Source organism: Podarcis pityusensis, assembly GCF_964106645.2.
Source record: "Podarcis pityusensis genome assembly, chromosome: 7".
NCBI classification, from domain to species: Eukaryota; Metazoa; Chordata; class Lepidosauria; order Squamata; family Lacertidae; genus Podarcis; species Podarcis pityusensis.
The window spans coordinates 38405016-38419358 of NC_138031.1; the positions used below are offsets into that span (position 1 = coordinate 38405016).

Consider the following 14343-nt stretch of genomic DNA (forward strand, 5'->3'; position numbering starts at 1 on the left):
AAGAAGGCTGATTGCCGAAGAATTGATGCTTTTGAATTATGGTGCTGGAGGAGACTCTTGAGAGTCCCATGGACTGCAAGAAGATCAAACCTCTCCATTCTGAAGGAAATCAGCCCTGAGTGCTCACTGGAAGGACAGATCCTGAAGCTGAGGCTCCAATACTTTGGCCACCTCATGAGAAGAGAAGACTCCCTGGAAAAGACCCTGATGTTGGGAAAGATGGAGGGCACAAGGAGAAGGGGACGACGGAGAATGAGATGGTTGGATGGTGTTCTTGAAGCTACCAGCATGAGTTTGATCAAACTGCGGGAGGCAGTGGAGGACAGAGGTGCCTGGCGTGCTCTGGTCCATGGGGTCACGAAGAGTCGGACACGACTAAACGACTAAACAACAACAACAACAGTCACATCGGCCAGCATGGGGTGGTACCACTACCACTATGTGAAGTGGTAGCTTAACAGAAAATGTTTAGCTGACATGAAATCCTAGGGGAATGGGGGACGGAGAGATATAAAAGGTGATGTGCAGGGAAGCTTTCATTTTGGCATCTCCATTGACTCCAGTGGGAAGGTTTAAGCTACAACATCTCTTGCTTGCTAGCTTTTAGGCACCAAGCAAAGCTCATTCTGTTCCCTTGTACATTTAATAGATTTATATGGATCAGAGATCCTTTTAATCACCTTTAGTGCTGTCTCTATTAGGGCTTTTAATTGCTGACTACATTTTATGTATATTTATGTGCTGTTTCATGTGTGTTGTTTATTGTATTTTAGTGCTTTGCAATGTAAGCTGTTTTGAGACTATCTGGAGAAAGGCAGAACAGACATCCTGTGAATGAAAATAGAAGTGCATGTATAGTATCATGTTATCATCAGAGTTGGGATCAGCTCGTAAGCATGCATGCAGCTCTAGCTAGTTTCCATTCCCAAACTGAAACAATCACCACTGAAAAGTGAAGAAAGGGAGTGAGGAGAGGAAGAGGAGTCATTATAGTGCTGCAGTCACCAACACAGCGACTGTATGCAGAACGGTTCCCTAGAGGACATCCCCTGGTGCATTATCATGAAAAGCACATTTCTTAGGTGTTTTGTCATCATCCTATGTAAAATAAAAATGAAGACCCATGACAACTGATGCCTTGCATCAACATTCCTGCAGTTCTGGCAAGAACCGATCTGTGATTTCATATTTACTGGTATATATATTTAAAAAAACACCTGTGCAGTTTGCCAATGTAAGCTTTAATTAAATGGCATTTATGGTATTTTTGGAACTGTGTGTTGCAAATTCAATATATTTCATTATTAATTCTACTGATTCTGATCTAGACTCTCCCAACCTCACCCCTGCCTTGGAAAAACAGAGCAGTGTTTCTGTTTTCTCTTTGCATTTGTCTTTTTTTGGGGAAACGATCCCCTGCAGAGGGGGAAGAGAAACCACTGGAGAACAGGGAGCTCATAGCACTCCCTCAAAATTATTCAGCCTTCTAATGCCAATGTAGATGAAAGAAATTCTTTTAAAAAAACAGACTTCCTGCATGAAATAATGAAACCTCAACAAAAGGAACTGTGGCACCATCTTTAGCAACCGGGTAGCGGAACAGTCCCTTCAACAGAACATGCACTCTACCAGATGATGATACAACTGACCAGATGTTTGAAGCAGTAGAATAAAATAATAATAATAATTTAATAATAATACTTTATTTATACCCCACACAACTGGCTGGGTTGCCTCAGCCACTCTGTGGAATGGGATTAGAAGTGTCATCTGCTACATGTCTATTCAGAAGTAAGACACATTGAGTTCAATGGGGTTTACTTCCACTTCAGTAGGTGTAAGATTGCAGTCTCAAAGTACTAGAGCATGGAAAGTACACAAATGGTAAACAGCTGCCTGGGTAAACAGATAGAAAGGAAGATAGGCAAGATGTATAGAAGTTGTCACTTTGGCAGGTACCTCAATATATAGAATTATACAGTGCTTTTGTTCTGAAAAAATGTTTAGGGGTACTCTCATTTTCCTGCTCATATTGAAATACTGCCCCTCAATGAGGCCAAACTTAGATTCAGAAAATGTTTAGGGGTATGCATATCCCTGGGTACCCCCAGAAAAAAGCACTGGAATTATATATTACCCATTGTGTCAGATATAGCCTCCATGTGATATTGGACTCCAATTCCCATCAGCTCCAGCCAGCATGGCCAGTGGCTAGGGATGATGGGAGTTGGAGTCCAATAAATGGAGGTCACCATGTTGGCTATACCTGTGTTATCTATAAATATTATTAAAAGCTGCTACACAGCTATTAAAAGCATGGAAACGTCTTTTGTATCAAGTCCCAAGAGCCAACGGTAGCCCCCATGTATGATAGCTTAAGGTTCTTTTGACAAAACAAGTTGACTCAACAGTGCAGCCATGCATTAAATAGTAGATAGTCAGATGTTGTTAAGACTCCAACTGTTATAAGTCCCAGCCAGCATGGCAAATCCATCAGGTCCCGAGGACCACAGGTTCTCAATTCCTGGTTTAAAGTATTGTAAGATGCCTTGTCTTGTCTTGGGGTCTCTTTCCAAGCATGATGATATCACCTTAGCTGTGACTGTACAAACCACGGCTGCACGGAAACCGCTCAAGTGTCAATCATTTGAAATTTGGAAACGAAAAATGTCCACAGAAATACAAAAAAAGGGAAGTCACTGCAGTACAGCTGAGTAATTAAAGCCAGTTCGAAGCCAAAAGTTCACTGGCAGAAGCCCCTGAGGAATTATTTCACTTGCAAAGGTAACTAGAACCCATGTTCATTCCTCTAGTTCTACATGCAACCCTTTAAACAAGCATCCGACTTTTATTTTGAGGAAGCACACTCACTTTCTATTTAGAAGTCCATTATGCATAACCTCTTAACTCTTTGCTGGCTGAAAGAATCGCTCTTCTAAAGTACAGTGTGCTGCTAGTCATGATTTATCTCACAAAAACTGCCATGGAAAAAAGAAAGTAATTAATTTTGACCTAGGTGAAAAATAATCAGATCTATATATTTTGATACACTTCTGCGATGCCACAAAAGAGTATGTCATTTTAAGTACGTTGTCCCTTCTGGGGCGGAAAACCTTTTGACAATGTCTGTTCTTCTGGTGAAGTGTGTGGTCACTACCAGCTATGAATATGCAAAGCCTTTCTTTATTAAAATGTGAATAAAACTAACTTTCCACTCTGTGTCCAACAAAAGCAACATAGGTTTGCCATCCCTTACTTAAATTAACTCTGCATGATTCAAAACTTTATCAAAAGCAGCAATCTATTTCTTCTTCAGTACTTTACTTCAAACCAGAATACTACAACAGCCACTGTAGCATGGAGGGTACCCCGTGGGGAGCTACAGCACAAGATGCTGCTTGGGCTTTTGGCACAATCTTTGTGTCCACTTTATCATTCTGTCTTCTATGGAGTGTGTGTACAGAGTCCCCATCTTGTCATGACTATCCTTCAACCAGTAGTGGCTTGATGCCTCCTGCAACTGGTGAGGCAGGAGAATGGTAGGCAGAGGCAACTCATTCTAGTTTTCTCACCATCCTGCTTCCTTCCCTGCTGAGTTTTATAGGAGGAAAACTGAGACTACGGAGGAAGAAGCTGATTATAACTAAGAAAGTAGGTAGGTAAGGCCTGGCTGAGGCTGGTCAGTAAGACAGAGTCCCATTTACCCTAATAGACCACTGCCTTCAACGTTTATTTCAGATCATTCTGCAAATACATTTACTAGATGTGACTCCCAAATGGTACAATAGTCATTGCATTTATATAGACAAGGACTAAACTACTTACTATTCAGAGAACAGTTTGTGGATACCTGTGATGTAGCATTGTTGCAGCTAAGTATGTGTAGACCTGATCGCTGATTGACTTTAATATCACAATGCTCTCTACTCTGGGGTAAACAAACAAAGCAAACACTTTAGTTTCCTGCCTTTGCTTCCCAAGGCACCAGTGCTTAATACATATATATATTTGGTTGGTTCCCTTTTGCGTGGCTAAGAAGACAGGAAGCCATTTTTGCAGCTGTTCCGGTTTTGGAGAAAATACCAACTTTGTGAAATACCAATTGGGGAAGCTTAGAATAAAACAAATGAAAACTTTAATTTATTCAGCATTATATCTGTTTGCTTTAGGATTCCTTTTTATGTAATTGTTAACTTTAGTTCCGCCCAGATTTCTAAATCCGACAAATTAATCATGAATGGTAACAAAACAAAACACTAGCACTTGCCGTAATTCATTGCAAGCTTTACTTTTACTAAACCTTTTGATTACTTAACAGAGCTTAACAAAAAAGAAAAGTCATCAGAGTGCCTGTGGGGAACAATAGATTATAATGCATCAATATCAGATGAGTTCCCAAAATTTTTTTCCTTAAGCAAACAAACTCCGATCGTAACAAGAAGGCAGGAAAATGTGAGCGGTACTTACAAAGGACTAAAACAACCAGTCAGATGACCTTAAGAATTCATCAGCACCACATGAGAGAATAGGCCGGATAAACGCCCCTTCCCGCAGGCTAAAGGAAAAGCGAGCCACTGCGAAAATAACGCTACTTCCTTTTAACTAAACTACTGTAACATGTTTTAATCTGGGGTCCAGATAGAAGCTCCTCTAGGGGTCAGGCACGCGCACTGTCCGATTAGTACCACACTTCCTCTTTTTTAAAAATGTGCTCCGCGTATGGTTCACAATACAGCACTTTAATAATTTTCATTTTAATAAAAGAGAGCGCACAGAGAGAAGGAGCATTTATCAGATTTCAGGGCTTATTGGTGAAAAATAAAAGCTCCCTTGGTGTATTACCGCAGCTGAATTATGCAAGGTGGTTATCTAAAAATGATACAAAAGCCCGAAAGGCTGCAGCTGAGAGAAAGGGATTTATCAAAGCCCTCCTCCCAGGAAACTTCACGGTTGATAGGAATCCCAATCTCCAGCAATGCTCTCTACTCACTGATCTCCACCCCCCGCGCCACTGCACAATAGAGAAATACTCCTGTAATCGATCTAAAAATCTATGGCCACGCCTTCTTTCCCCTTGTTCGGGACTTACCTCGCGCAGCCTTTCTCCCCCCTCGGAAGAAAAGACCGTGCTCTTTGCATGTGCGAAAGTTATGTTTGGCTGGCAAAATGCAAGGCGAAGAGCTGCACCACTGTTCGCACAGGTTTGGCCAAGCACGAGCCCAGGTCTCCTGCCCTGGGCGACATCAGTGTCGCAGCAACCCTATGCAGGCTTACCTGCGAGTAAGTTCCACTGAACTCAATGGGGCTTACTCTTGAGTAGGCACTAAAGCAACCCACAGATTTTTAGACAGGGGGCATCTACCTCATGGAGGAAATTATGAGGAACCAACCAGCGAAGATTCAGCTTTCTCTCTGCAGAGCAACAGGACTTTGCTACGTGGCTAAAAGCAGCAGCAGCAGCAACACCGACGCTATTAGCCCGAAGCGCGGCGGGGAAGCGGCATAGATGCTTCGGAAGCGGCGGGAGAAGTTCAAATGGCCAGGCTTCGTCCTTCGGAAGCCAAGCCACCTTCCAGCCGCTCCTTCCCGCCACCCAGCCGGGGCTTTGCCGAGAGGGCGAGGGGAGCCCACTTACTTTCCCCGGGGTCCCGAGCTTGGGAAGTCCACGCTCGCTGCTTCAGCCCAATGGCCCGGATAGAGCCCGAGCCCGGCAGGAGCGCCTCGCCGGCAGCCGCGCCGTTTTCTCGGCCACAGGGGAACTGAGAGCGCGCCCGAGGGGAACCAGCCAGCCGCCGCCGCCGCCTCCTGCCAAGCGCCCGTCCTGCTCCCTCGCAGAGAGGAACTTGGGCGGCTTTCGCAGCCTGTCGGGGGCTGAGGCTTCGCCGCTCACTTCCTGGTCCCGGGAAATTTGCATAGCAGGTCGGGAAGGTGGCCGGCCGGCGGGGGGGGGGGGAGCCGGGATGGCGGGCGGGCGGGCGGGAATCTTTCTTAGAAACCGAAAGGCGGGTCCCGGCAGGACGGCGACGAGGCGCTCCAAGGGCAGTGGCAGTGCGGACACACCCGCTCCGAGAGCGGGAGAACTCGCTCTTTCTCGCTCTCGCAGCCGGGGCTCTTGAGGGCAGCCGGCCCCACGGCGCGGAGGGGGCGGAGGGGAGGGGACTCGGGCCGCGGCCCCGAGCTCGGTCATCCCAAGGAAAGCAGCTGCGCGCCTTCCTTGTGGGTGGGGAGTAATTATTGCGACCGAAGCAACCCGGTGCGTGAGGGGATAAAAATAGATAAGGCAAGTGGACTCTGGTTGTAGCTCTGCGCCGTCGCCAGCCTCCGAAAGGAGCCTCCAGCGGGGCCTAGTCTCCCCCCCAGAAGCCTGCCCAAGTCTGGCTCGCGTGGTCCTGGGCAAAGCAGGGCCTTCCGGCCTTTAGCCCCCTCTAGTGAAATGGGGGAAAGAAACCTTGAGTGCATAAGGAAGGCCTCCGAAGATCAATACTCTAGCCACATGCTCCAGTGCTCCGTTACACCACCCCAGTCTCTGAGCCAGGAGAAATGCAAGGGGTTCTGGTGCTTCCCCAGGGTTCCGCTTCCGTAGGGCCAGTGGATATGATGGTGCCTTTCGGAGATACAGTTTTATTTACGCACATATACAACCTGAGTATATGAAAAATGGGGAGGCTGGCAGCATTGACACCCCAACAGATCTTGCTTCTCCTTTAGGTTTCCAAGGGAGCCCCCAAAGCCCAGCACATGTTATGCTAGCAGCTTCTAGCATTCTGGACCCAGTTGACTGACACACACACACTAGCCTATTGTTCTACATAGCAGCTAGGTGAGGCAGTGGGGGTAAGGCCCTTCTGTCCCTTCTGTGGCACAGAGCAACTTTGGTTATGCTAAATTGTGGTATTTAAGCCATTGCCTTGACAAAGGAACTAGTTTGGCAAGCTTGCTCTTAAACATTCTACCCCCACAGATACAGGATCCAGAGAACTGGAAAGGGACCTAGGGTAGAATCATAGAATCATAGAGTTGGAAGAGACCACAAGGGCCATCGATTCCAACCCACTGCCAAGCAGGAAACACCATCAGAGCACTCCTGACATATGGTTGTCAAGCCTCTGCTTAAAGACCTCCAAAGAAGGAGACTCCACCACACTCCTTGGCAGCAAATTCCACTGTCGAACAGCTCTTACTGTCAGGAAGTTCTTCCTAATGTTTCGGTGGAATCTTCTTTCTTGTAGTTTGGATCCATTGCTCCGTGTCCGCTTCTCTGGAGCAGCAGAAAACAACCTTTCTCCCTCCTCTATGTGACATCCTTTTATATATTTGAACATGGCTATCATATCACCCCTTAACCTCCTCTTCTCCAGGCTAAACATGCCCAGCTCCCTTAGCCGTTCCTCATAAGGCATCGTTTCCAGGCCTTTGACCATTTTGGTTGCCCTCCTCTGGACACGTTCCATCCAGAACTGGATGGGTACCATCCAGACTGACGCCTTCCAAACTTACTGACGCCTTTCAAGTTACTACACAGGATCAACTCTGTGGCTGTATACACATCACCATTTATTTTGCATCCAGTGCACTCCCATTGCTAGTTTTTGAAGCCACATACACATGAGGTTAACCCAGAGCCGGCCCTGCCCTTAGGCATACTGAGGCAGGTACCTCAGGCAGCAGAAGCCCCCCAAGGCAGCAGCCCTATGGGTGCCTTTCCCCCGCCACAGAAGCAGAGCCAATATCAGCAAGATAGAATGTGTATGATTTCAGCAAGATCTTACTCAAGATTAAAGCCAGCAGCAGAGGTGACAAGGTGGGCAGAGAAGTGGCAACAGCAGGGCAAGGCAGCGCTTCCCATTTTGCCTCAAGTGGCGAAACGAGATGTGCCACCCCAGTTTAGCCACAATCTATATCGGTTCTGTAGGTTCTTGAGAAGTGCTGTCTATTGCATTTTTCATCAAAGCAGCTTTGCTTCAGCCGGAAAACAAGCCACATTCACTTTGCAGGGGTCAGCCAGTTGTGTACATTTGAGGCATCTGTTGCACATGTGCAAATGTCAGCTTTGTGGAGAGGTGTTCGGTGGGGGAGGGTGCATGGGGGGAAACCAAACAGGATAATACGCATTGGGTAAAGACACCCTTTTGCCCGTCTCTGATGTGTACAGCAAGGAGCAAATGTGGCTTGAACCACAGCAGGAGGGGAAATACCTTCACTACATTTTAATGCGTACATAGCCTGATTCAGTTGTGCGCACTGCACGGCCTTGGACAGCTCTCAGCATTTCAGCTTGTAATCCCTCTATCTATAAAATGAGGGAAACCAAGGCTTACCTTACAAGAAAGGCAAGCACAATAAGATTGTGAAGTTAAGAGCTGTTAAACCTCTGGCGGGGGAGCCTTGCTGTGGATGAATCGGCATGACTTCTGCTAATGGAAGTCTTGCTAATCTGAAGGCATTAACCATTGTATGGATACAGCTGAGTGGCCGTCATTTCAAGATAGACAAACTGTTTCATGCAACGTGTAGCTCATGTATGGCAAAAATGGTCACTAGGTGGGATGGCGCTTCAAATGGATTAGACAAGAAGCAGAGTCTACTGAAAACCTTTAGTTATGATAAAAATGGAGCCTCCATGTCCAGGAACAGTGTACCCCTGATAATCACTTGTCAGGAACAAGCTCTCTCAGTTTTGCTGCTGCTTGTGAGCATCACAGGAGCACCTGTTTCCCAAGTATTGGAGGCTGTATATGTGAAGCAGAACTTTGGCCTGCTCTTCTGATCCTGCAAGAGCTGTTCATGTTCTTCTTTCCTTTCCATATTAAACATGCCATGCAAATACCTTTATGGAAACAAGTGTCAGCTTGCCATGCATCCAGCACCAGCAGGAATATTTTCCCTGCTGGTATCCCATTTGTTCCCAATTTTTTGTTGTATGAAAAGCCAGGAATTATTAACAAGGGTTTTGGATTGTCATTCTATTTGATTGTGTGTGTGTGTGTGTGTGTGTGTGTGTTTTCATTTTGAACTACCAAGAGGACACTGTTGACTGGGAGGGATAAATAAGCCATAAATAAATAAATAAACAGCACAATAATATATAGTTACAGGTAAGTAGCAGTGTTGGTCTGCCGTAGTCAAAACAAACAAAATTCCTTCCAGTAGCACCTTAGAGACCAACTAAGTTTGTTATTGGTATGAGCTTTTGTGTGCATGCAGGTGCTACTGGAAGGAATTATTATTATTATTATTATTATTATTATTTTGTTTCAACAATAATATATACTTACAGTGATGCTGATGCTGCTAATAAATAACAATTACTTAACAGCAGGAAAAGTAGAGGCAGGAGGCCACCCAGGTTTTCCCCAGAACACACTTAAGTTGTGTCTAATGTAGAAAGTTCTGGGGCTCAGTCGTTACACTGGAAACAGGTTTAATGTAAAATAAAATTAATACATTCTCCATGTGTGTCTGTGTTTTTAATGACTGGGTAAATTGTTGCTGTATATGCTTGGAGACAGGGGTGGGAACTTGAACAAAATATTGGGGGAGGGCAGGTCCCCGCCCCATACAATTGATCACAAGATGTGGCACACACACACCATTTGAACGGCAATGCCCATCAACTTTTGGGAGGTCGATCCCCTCAAATATTTTATGGGGGGCGGCTGAAGGAACCTTGGCCCCCAGGAGTTGGCTCCTATGCTTGGAGAGGTGTAGAGTGCTGAAATCTTCTGATATGACTTCAATAGGAAACAGCTAAACAAGAGAGTTTTCATTTACACCTATTTACAGTGGAATTCTATGCCTATTTGGAAGTATGGTAAGTTCTGCTGACCTGTGGGGTTTTCTCTCTGATAAGTGGTTATAGATTGTAAGCCTTACAGGGCACTCCCATGCATATTTACTCTGACATAATTCACATTGTGTCCCATGGTGCTTGTTCTTAAGTAATGTTGCATAATATTGCAGTCTTAAAAGGCAAACCTGTGCACATTACTTGAGAGTAAGTCCCAATGAATTCAAATAAAAATAAATTCCACTGAATTCAATGGAACTTACTTATTTATATTAGATTCTATTTATGAATCTCATCCCATAAGATACCTCAAATTGATTTCACTGTAAAAACATCAGCAATACAAAGAAAAAATAATTTCATATAGAGAAACAACTTGCTTCTGAGTATGCATGCTTAGGGTTGTGCTGTGTACAGTAAGTCACATATAGGTCAACTTAATGGTTAGGCTTTCAGATGAAAAGGTGAATATGTTTCTCAGCTGTCCAAAACCCCTTTGAGTTATAGGAGCTTGCTTCTTGTTGATGTTTAGTCGTTTAGTCGTGTCCGACTCTTCGTGACCCCATGGACCAGAGCACACCAGGCACTTCTGTCTTCCACTGCCTCCCGCAGTTTGGTCAAACTCATGCTGGTAGCTTCGAGAACACTATCCAACCATCTCGTCCTCTGTCGTCCCCTTCTCCTTGTGCCCTCCATCTTTCCCAACATCAGGGTCTTTTCCAGGGAGTCTTCTCTTCTCATGAGGTGGCCAAAGTATTGGAGTCTCAGCTTCAGAAGACATCTACTTCTGCTTCATTGACTATGCAAAAGCCTTTGACTGTGTCGACCACAGGAAACTATGGCAAGTTCTTAAAGAAATGGGAGTGCCTGATCACCTCATCTGTCTCCTGAGAAATCTCTATGTGGGACAAGAAGCTACAGTTAGAACTGGATATGGAACAACTGATTGGTTCAAAATCAGGAAAGGAGTACGGCAAGGCTGTATATTGTCTCCCTGCTTATTTAACTTATATGCAGAATTCATCATGCGAAAGCCTGGGCTGGATGAATCCCTAGCCAGAATTAAGAATGCCAGAAGAAATATCAACAACCTCAGATATGCAGATGACACAACCTTGATGGCAGAAAGTGAGGAGGAATTAAATAACCTTTTATTGAGGGTGAAAGAGGAGAGTGCAAAATATGGTTTGAAGCTCAACATCAGAAAAACAAAGTTCATGGCCACTGGTCCCATCACCTCCTGGCAAATAGACCGGGAAGAAATGGAGGCAGTATTTGCCTTGCTAGCCATTGTGTGTTTGAACGGTTGTCATCTGCTGAGCTAATTGCACCAGTAATTTATTTCACACATTATTATTTTTCTGCTTGACTTGAAAATGCAAATATCCTCCAGCTATTCATGTATATATCACTCACACTAACAATATGTATAATAACTGAGCCAGCAATGATTTATGAGTACATCTTACTGAATATGTTTGTCAATGCACTTGTGTTTCATTAATACCCAGCATCAGGGGTTCCCACTACAGGGGACTGGGGAGGGGGATAAAAAGAGTAGCAACAGGAAAAAAGAAATGAACAACAACATTTTTTAAATATTGCAAAATATGGCACTTCCGTTAGTATAACATTTGACTCCTTGACTAATACAGCCTACTATAGACATCAGCTGTAAGAATTTGGTGGGAAATACAAATAAAGCTTTGCATAAAGCTGTCCTGTGAAATGTTTATATTCAAATACATAATTTAGGTATGATTTCTGATAAGAATGCCCTTCAATGACAGAGTTAAAATGTTTGCTGTGGGCCAACCTTGTAAAGAAAAATAATAAAAACATGTCATAGAATTACTGTGCTAAGAGCTAAATGCATGGAACAGAGTACCGGTAGATGTTCAAATTCTTTAAGGCTGGGTGTCACTGACAATTGCCCAGGGTGATCAATGGGCAAAGCATTCATTTGAGGAACAATGAAAACAAATGCACAGTAAACTGAAGTCTGGAAATAATGTGATTATAACTAACCATCTCCCAAACCCTTTCCCACTCGGCTAATCCCCTCTTGCTCCCCACCCTGTTCCCTCTCCCTCTAACTATCAACTGACAGAATCTCCACACTGCCCAGGCTGTCATTTCCTCCCTCCTTCCTCCTGCCTTCCAAACACAAACTCCAAACATTTGTTCAAAACAGTTCTGTACTGCTTGTGAAGGATGCCATGGCAAACATCTAATTACATAGCCAACTCTCTAACTGACAAACAAAATAGCTATTCAGCTTTGGAATGCCTCAGATCAGGCTTTGATTACACATGGATTACTATAGTATTATTATTATTATTATTATTATTATTACACCTTTTCCCTCTTATATGACTGGTGAACAGAAGGAGTCACTTCTGCCTGTAAGGTTGGGGTGCCCCTTCTGGCTGTTGGACCAGATAGCTGGATCAGAAACTACAAAGTCACTGTGCTTTGTAGTGTTGCCCATCAGATCCAGCGAATGATTGGGCAGGAAACCTGCTGCTCTTAGGCACTGAGCCTGACAAACTCCTAGGATGGAGCAGCCCATTGACTATCACCGAGCTCTTATTTGTGAAGCTGAATAGCAGATGGATGCACTGCTTAGAGTTCAGGTGAATCCAAAGAGAGTCTCCTTCTGTTATGGCTCTCCATTGTTCAGTCATGTTGGTGGAATGTATGTCGTAATCCATGCTACTGTTGAATTGGGCATGAAGCTGCCTAAGACCAGGGCAGTGCATACGTCATTTTAGCTTGATAATGTCTTCTCTTCTCGGCAACAGTTCTCCAAGGAATTCGTACAAGGAACTTTCCCAGCCTGTGAGATATCAGGAACTGAACCTCGGACCCTCAGCTGCTTTACCATCAAGCTACAGGCTCACTCCAATAGTAATTCTGAATTCATTAATGCAGAATAAAGGAGCATAATCCAGGATAATGCGGCAGACAGCAATCTTTCAACAGTGAAACTCTGTAAAGTACCCCTGTCCATAAAGGTAGAGGCAACAAATGCAGGTTTAACCAGTTGCAGGTATTTGCACAGCCAAAGATGCATGAATCTGGGTGCTTTAGTGATGTAGTTGTTGCTGAAAAAAATGCTTTCCATATAGCCATATAGTCCATAGGAACTGGAGGCCCCTCGACTGTCCTCGGGCCCAGTATAGGACCACTTTGACTGGATATCCCCAGCCGATGTGGACAGACTCCTCCGAGCTGGAAAGCCCACCACCTGTCCTCTTGACCCGTGCCCATCTTGGCTGATTAGAGCGTGTCCAGACGAGGTGCGGGCCCCCCTAAGGGATATCATCAATTTGTCCCTTGGCACCGGGACATTTCCAGAGGAACTGAAGGAGGCAGTGGTGCACCTGCTCTTAAAGAAAACATCATTAGATCCCTTTGATCTGTCCAATTACTGCCCGGTTTCGAATCTTCCATTCCTGGGTAAGGTGATTGAGAGAGCGGTTGCTGAACAGCTTGGTGGGTTTCTGGATGAAACATCGGCTCTGGATCCAGTCCAGTCCAGCTTCCGCGCTGGTCACGGGACCGAGACGGCTCTGGTCGCCCTAACAGATGATCTCCGCAGGCAGCTGGATCGAGGCGGGTCGGGGCTGCTGATTTTTCTAGACCTGTCAGCAGCCTTCAACATGGTCAATCACGAACTCCTGGAGCACCGCCTGCTAGTCCTTCATTTCTATAAGGAGGCCCTATTTCTGCCAGCTTTAGTTCCATCTGCAGCCTACACCCCATTCCATATTCAAAACATTCAGAGGCCCCTGGAGCAGATTTTCAGGGGAATGCAATTGGAAGGGAGAGGTGAGAAAGCCCCATTCTGTGAATATGTTTTGTTCAGGGAAGGAAAGATAGGATCCAAAGTAATGTATGCAAGCAACAAATTGTGGGCTGGAGCATCAGTTCATTCTTTTCCCCCTCACCATCCTAGAACAAGAAGGGTAAAAGGCAGCCTTGAAATATTCCAATTGTATACACAGATGTCCTCTCTTTGACCTAGAAAACCATGCTCTGTCCTGCAGGCATTATATCCTGCAGATTGGATTGCAGACTGGAATGTATGACCTCACTTTGTACATGTAGTATGTAATGCAAATTTACATAGGAGCTTTCCTAAATGTTCAGAAGGCTTCACATGTATTATCTCAGTAATACAGCCAGGTAAGGCAGGCAGGTTGTAGAGACTAGACTAGTGTAATCCCCATATTATAGAAGGTCAGAAGGGTAAAGCTAGGAGACTATAGACCTGAACTTACAGTGAGTGCATAGCTGACCTGAGATTTAAACAAAGCACTTCCAGCTTCTTAAACTACAACATTCTAAACACATTTTTTTCTGAAAGAGAGAGATAATATGATGGTTACTGTTTTAAAGCATTTAAAAAATCAGGTTATAGAATCAAACTATACTACATGAAGTCAACCTTAAATACTTTTCTCCTACGGAAGAAGGAAGTGCACTTTGTTTTTGTGAGCTGCGTTGCTATCAAGAGTCTTTTGTTCATAATCACACATTCCTGAACTGGT

The 14343-nt window shown here is 44.7% G+C and overlaps 1 protein-coding gene across 7 annotated transcripts in view; it reads right to left on the reverse strand.

The window, feature by feature from the left end:
- The window catches only part of LYN (LYN proto-oncogene, Src family tyrosine kinase), a 45388-nt gene extending 39475 nt beyond the window's left edge, over window positions 1-5913 (reverse strand). Inside the window, exon 1 of one of the 7 annotated variants that reach the window (XM_081013464.1) lies at window positions 5636-5913. The gene's annotated coding sequence lies outside the window, so the exon portion shown is untranslated. Of the gene's footprint in view, window positions 1-4467; window positions 4568-5635 lie in introns of those variants that run through there. The other 6 variants (XM_081013467.1, XM_081013465.1, XM_081013462.1 and 3 more) reach the window with 6 other exon arrangements.
- Between the last annotated feature and the right edge of the window lie 8430 nt (window positions 5914-14343).